Genomic DNA, 6,873 nt, shown 5'->3' on the forward strand with positions numbered 1-6,873 from the left:
AGTCTAAGTAAGTGAAATACCCAACTTACATTTGATATTGATTTTTTAGAAACTCCAGTGTAGTACACCCGAGAGTAAAAAATCCACTCTCCTTAATATACTACACAAATTCTCGTGTAGCAACATAGCCGCATCTGGGCCATTCAATCACAGAAATAAACAACCTAGAATGTTTTGATGTACTACCATGAAAGGAACTAATTTTCGTACTCCATGGGTGTAACTGCTTGACACGCAAAAGAGACTAGTTGTTGCTCTTGCATGTGCATATCTTACATGGAACTACACGAACATCCAACCACAACAAGTTTCTTCGTTCGATTTATACCGGATCATCACAACTTTTTTAGAGATGGTACCATCATACAATATTCATGCTAAATATTTCAATTGTGTGGGCCAGTGTAGAACGAGATCAATTATTTTGTTCCCTCATTCTTTGTGCAAATGTGTAGGCATGCTTATTGCGTGCCTTTTCTCTTGAGTTGGAAGTCGGAACATGGATTGGATACTCCCTCCGTCCGAAAAAACTTGTCCCAAGTTCGTATCTTAAATGGATGTATCTAGAACTAACTTGGTGTTAGATACATTATTTGAGGGACAAGTTTTTTTGGACAAAGGGAATAGTAAAGAAGAAGTAGAAAGGGTTGAGAGGGATAAACATGCTAAAAAGTTACGACTAACTCCTTGGTGACTGATCATGCTGGTTTTAGCAGTGAACAGTTTTGTGATGTACACATGCAGTTCGGACTTTATCATGCTCTATTCACCTTGAGTTCCTTCTCTTTTTGGAAAAGAAGGATGACCGCAGCCTAGCTGCTCATGCTTATATGTGTGTCTGTATGATAGTTACCGTTCATTGTTGCATGGACAGAGGATTATATATAAATTCCGGATGAATTTCATGTCACCTGATTGTATGTAAATTAGGTAGCTAAGATGGCCAATCAGTCTTTGTGCTTAATTTCTAAAAATGGTGCTATTCATTAGCGCCAGCATATATGCAAAGTTTAGGTAAGAGATCGGAGGAATAGTTTTTCTAATTCACATCTAGATGTTTTTTAAGGATGTCACATCTAAGCTCCCACAAATATATAATGTAGCAACAAAAAACAAAAAAATAGAAAAAAACACCACAAACAAAGTAAACATCAGTTTAGTGCCAGCATCTAGATGTGTTCTAGACAGACCAGAGGAAACCAACATGCGTGAGCGGGCTTCTCCCACCGTGACACAACTAGTGCGGGAATGTGTGGCTGTGATTCCTTATACAACACAGTATCCATGGACCTATAGGAGCAAAGTGTTGGCGAGGCTCCCGATACAACAGCGGGTCCGAAAATCTCATGCGACCCGGGTCGTACGCTTGGATGATGCGACCCTCTTCAGCGGACGACCCTTGGCCAAAATGAATCTCAACGCAGTCTGCCAATTAATCCTTTAATTTCAGTAACAAAACAATAATTCTGTTCCTATTCCAAACATCCAGCCGCCGGCGTTCACGCTCGCTCGTCGCAGCTGCCGGCGACACCGCCACCACAAGCTCAAAAAGGAAAACCCGAATCCCCTTTTCCTTCTCCAGTGTCCACTCTCGCTCGTCGCCACCGCCGGAAGCTTGCTTTGTAAGCACCGGAGTTCCGTTCCTAGCTACTGTCCCCGCCGTCCACTATTGGGACAAACTCACCGGCAACATACGCCGAACCACTCTTCAGTGACGAACGCCGGACGAAGGTAGAAGAAGATGAACAAAATTTTCCGGCAACGAACACCCCGGCAGTCTAACGGCCTGTATGTTGGCTTCTATTCAACTCTCGAACAGACATACATGAAGGTACACACGTACACACGCAGCACAACCCCGAAAGAACTCTCACATCGACCGGGCGCATACCATGGTCCCAACGGAGACTACATTTTCCTTCCCTTGGCTCGGCACATACCGTCACCGTGGCGCAGCAACAAACCGGCGCAACTACCAGCAGTACACACAGGGGCTTTTATAGCCAGGTGCGCACACACTACCCAGCCGGCACACCCGACCACTAACTCCATGCATGCACACGCACCCACGTCTCATGCAACGCACCGGCCAAGCAACACAGCTACCCTATGCACACAACCCGGCTAACCAACTGACTCGAGATTAACTCCAAGCCAGGATTATCCTAACAAACTCTTTCTAATCTTGACTTGCCTTCTCGCCTCGCCATCACAGGAGACATGGCTCGACATCGACCATCGTCCGCCTGATGCCGCCGCGCACCCCCGCGCCTGCTGCGACGTGCCATGTGCTCGCCGCGCAGGGACGGAGCTACCTTGTTAGCACCGGGGTCAATTGACCCCATTGAAATTGGCAAAACCTTCACTAACTAAGTACTAATGACTATACATTTATTGAACATGACCCCACTGTCATAGGCATGACCTCATTAAACTTTTTTTTCTAGCTTCATCCCTGTCGCTGTGCCCGCGCCATGATTGATGCGTCGCCCATCATCGGAGCTGCATCTGGAAACACCGGGCGTCATCGTCGCCATGCCGCTGCAGTTGCCACGTTGCTCGACGTCGAAGCCGTCTGCCACCACCACGGCTGCACTACTAGGAAAAGGCCTACTAATGGCGCACCAGTTTTGCCTACTAATGGCGCATCACTGGTGCGCCATTAGTATCACGCCACTAGTATTTTTTACTAATGGCGCACCACCCAGTGCGCCATTAGTATATAACACCATGCGCCATTAGTATGCCTCCCAGGGGCCATATTTAACCATGTGCTTTGGCACACTAATAGCGCACTGCGGATGGATGCGCCATTAGTATACTTGGCATACTAATGGCGCACTCAGTAGTGATGCACCATTAGTATGAATATTAGGTTTTATTTTTTTTACTTTTCTGATTTTTGCACATGTTACAAAATATATTATTTGACAGAATATAGACAGTAGCACACATCAACAGCAGATTCATCGAATACAATAGAAGATTAGTCTCCGAATACAATTCATCATATTATTCTCCGAATTCAAAAGACCAAACAAAGATAAAACATTACAAGTCTCGAGACCGCGAGTATCGAGTTTGTCGGAAGTAATACTAATCCTAACAACTCCTACTAATCATCATCATACAACTTCTACACGTTATTCATAACAAGTCATACGATCATCATCTTGATAGGCATCGAACCAACCCTACTTAATTGTTCTTAGCACATGATCATCAGTATTAGGCAGGACCTAAATACCCTATTTAAGCTAAAATAGCATAAAACAATATAGATCCTGACTCTCCATTATGGACAATGGAGAACATCCTGTCTCTAATTCTTGCGCTTCACTTCCTTTTGCTTCCAAGAAGCTCTTTACGACTGTCCATACATTTTTTCCATCATTTGATTTTCATGTCTCCACTTCTTTTAAAAATCTCGTATGGACAGTTGAGATTCGTAGGATGACCTGGCTGTATGTTCAAAACATTAACACTACCTTTCTGATACATCATATGAGGCACACAATTCTTTGGAATTATCTGTTGAAAAACATGGTAATAACTTCATAGTTAGCAATGATGTACTAGTTTTAGAAGTATGCAAAAGATGCACGAATGTCGTAATAGTAAAAATCTTACCAGGGTATCTCCATGGTAGTTACCGTAGTTGAACACATGCACTAGTGGCACGTATTTACCATAATGTTGAGGAGTTTGATTGTGGATAATGTAATTCTCAATGTCAGTACAAAATCCGATCAGATGATTTTTCTCCTTGTAAGTTGTTAATTCGGAGCCATCGGTGTAGTGGGTTTTGTCTACCATCTCCCGCACATTCTTTGAACAATAAAAATAAGCTGTCAATGGAAATAAGCTGTCGACTATTTTGAAATAAACAATATAAATTAGCTAATAACTATGTTTGAGAAACTCACATAGCGGTAGAACTGGAGGCGTATCAACAAGGACCCAAATGTCCATATTGTCTTGGTTGATGTCAGGATTACCAAGATCCATGGCGATAAGCATACCCTCATCAAAACCATACATCTTGCAAAACGCTTCCCAATTTTTGCAACCAAAATGGGTTACGCTCTCAGAATTATATAGATTTACTTCAAAGTCCACATCGTGATGAGTCCTTAGGTGAATTTTCTTTGTTTCAGAAATTTCATGGTCTTCAAAATCCATCCTCTCCAAGACATAGCGTCTTGCATGGCATGGGATAAGCTATACTCGAATTGTAAAAGATGAAAATTACACGTTGAAATAGTTGAAGTCATGCTTAATTATGAAAATAACACTTGTCGTCATTGTGTACCGTTTCAACTTCGAAGGTCTCCTCGAGCTTAATGCTGAAGCGCCGATCATCGTCCAGGTGAGGCATGTCGCACAGACCTCGATCGTCGTGGCACCAGTGGCACTCCGCCGGGAGACTTTCGTCGTCCGATGATGACGACGACATATCCTACGTTCATAATTCAAAACTACATCATTTAGGGTTTGTCGACACCGAGGCATCCTAAAAGCTAAGCTTTTATCATTTAGGGTTTGTCGACGCTGAGGCACCCTAAAAGCCTAAGCTTTCATCATTTAGGTTCTTATCGACACCGAGGCACCCTAAAAGCCAAGGTTTTATCATTTAGGGTTTGTCGACGTCGAGGCACCCTAAAAGCCTAAGCTTTCATAATTTAGGTTTTGTCGACGCCGAGGCACCCTAAAAGCCTAAGCATACATCATTTAGGTTCTCATCGACACTGAGGCACCTTATAGAAGCGAAGTTAAGTTTTCATCATTTAGGGTTTATCGATGCCGAGGCACCCTAGGTTGTGCCTAATCACTTGGCACTAATCACTTGGCTCTATTGCCACCTATGTTGGGTTTATCATCTAGGGTTTATCGATGCTAACGAGAATTCTAAGTTGGGCCTAATCACTTGGCTCTATTGCCACCTATGGTTTAATGCAGCAAGAATGGCGGGGCAGTTGATCCTACTTAACTAAGTACTAAGATACCCCGGCCCATGCATTAGTCGCAAGTACCCCATATGTCCTATTTTTAGCAAAGTCATGCTAAAATTCACGGAAAATTTCAACATGACCTTTGCTGAAAATAGGACATATGGAGTACCCGAATTTTCCAGAACGGAAGTTAATCGACATTCCGGCAAACTCAAGGGCCTCTCTGGGTACCTGCAAATTCATCACGACACAATGGTCGGAGACAAAACATCCAAAACATCCAAAAGGATTTGATGCATGGGCCGGGATATTGGAGGACACTTTTTTAGCATCTTTCCCCTTCCATCATGCAAGCAAAACTGAATGAACAGGGGCAATTTTTTGCATCCAATCACCAGAGCACAACAAACTGAATAAACAGCCTCATATGGACTGTACTGCTGTACATAAGCTTGAACAAAACATTATGCATTATGCAAAGCAATACTGACATGTTTAAAAAAAGTAATACTGAAACTATTCACTACGAATATTCAGAAACAACACAGATTTCAGGCTAAGTCTTGTGGATGTACAAATATCATAAAATCTGGATATTGTAGAGCTTTTAGAAACAACACAGAATTCCTAACACTTTAGATACTGTGAGCTAAACATTAATGTCATTTATGTCTTGAATGGAACTTAAAACGAATCATGTTGATATGTGTCCACAAGACTCTGAAACCAGAAAGCAGCAAGAGAAAGAATTTTCTACAAATATTGAGCCTGCTACCCTTTCTCTTAATGAAATCAGTAGAGCGCCTGTCTGCCTTTGTCCCAAAAATAGAGTAAACAAACTAGTTGAAAAAGTTATCTTCTCACCATAAAAATCAGTACAGTTAAAGGCTAGCACCCTCGGATACTCTATAACAGTACTAACTAATAATGGATCTGCAGAAGGGCAGTAACAAGTATTAGCAAGCAGGATGCTAAATTGCCATCTTCATTGCTATATATCAAGACCCCCAGATCACATTAGATAGAACCCTGTGACGAATCACAAAGACCGCAATGACGTCAACACGAAAGCTTATGACCATCGCTGGAAACAAAGTCTTGTAGACTTGTAGTAACAAGTAACTTACTTAGTCCGATAATTACCAACTCCTGACAGTTTCAGACTACAACAGTTTCAGTTAACTGTTTTTTAAACTACAACAATTTCAGTGAACTTTTCCTCGGACTATAACATGTGATGCATAGATTGAATTTTAAACTTTCTTGCAATATAAACTTGCCGTACACTTTATATTTAGATCTGGAGCCAAGCTCTAAAATTTAACTTTTAACTGAATTGCATCTGTTTCAATTTCAGTTTCAGATAAAGTTTATATTCAGATCAGGAGACTGACTTTTAAACTGACTTTATATTCAGTTTCAGGTAAGGACATCAGAGAATCTACAGCGAGGGGCGGCCGGCGCGGTGAGCACGAGCCCGCATGCACAAACGGTGACTAAACAAGGAGAAAAACAGGGGAATCGATGGAGACGCTCACCGCGGAGCTGGGGAAGGAGACGGCAAGGCCGAGGGTGGTCGGGGCAGCGCGGATCGACGCCGAGAAGCAGTGGTCGGTGATGAGGAAGAAGAGGTCGATGCGCTCGATCCTTGATGACCCGGCTCCAATCCGTGGACGTAGGCAATGAAGGTGATGATGGTGTTGCTCCTGGCGCAGCTCCTAGGCACAACGACGGAGGACGGGGCGGTCGGTGGCCGCAGTAACGCGCGGCGGCGGCGCTCGGGGTGGAGGGAAGGAGCGGGGCAGGCCGTCAGCGGCGAGGACTGAGAGGGCGATTGAGGAGTGGAGGGAAGGAGCGGGGCAGGCCGTCATCGGCGAGGACCGAGACGGCGAGGCAGGGCGCGGGGGTCGTCGGGCGACTA

This window comes from Triticum aestivum, chromosome 7A (genome assembly GCF_018294505.1).
Source record: "Triticum aestivum cultivar Chinese Spring chromosome 7A, IWGSC CS RefSeq v2.1, whole genome shotgun sequence".
In the NCBI taxonomy this organism is placed as follows: Eukaryota; Viridiplantae; Streptophyta; class Magnoliopsida; order Poales; family Poaceae; genus Triticum; species Triticum aestivum.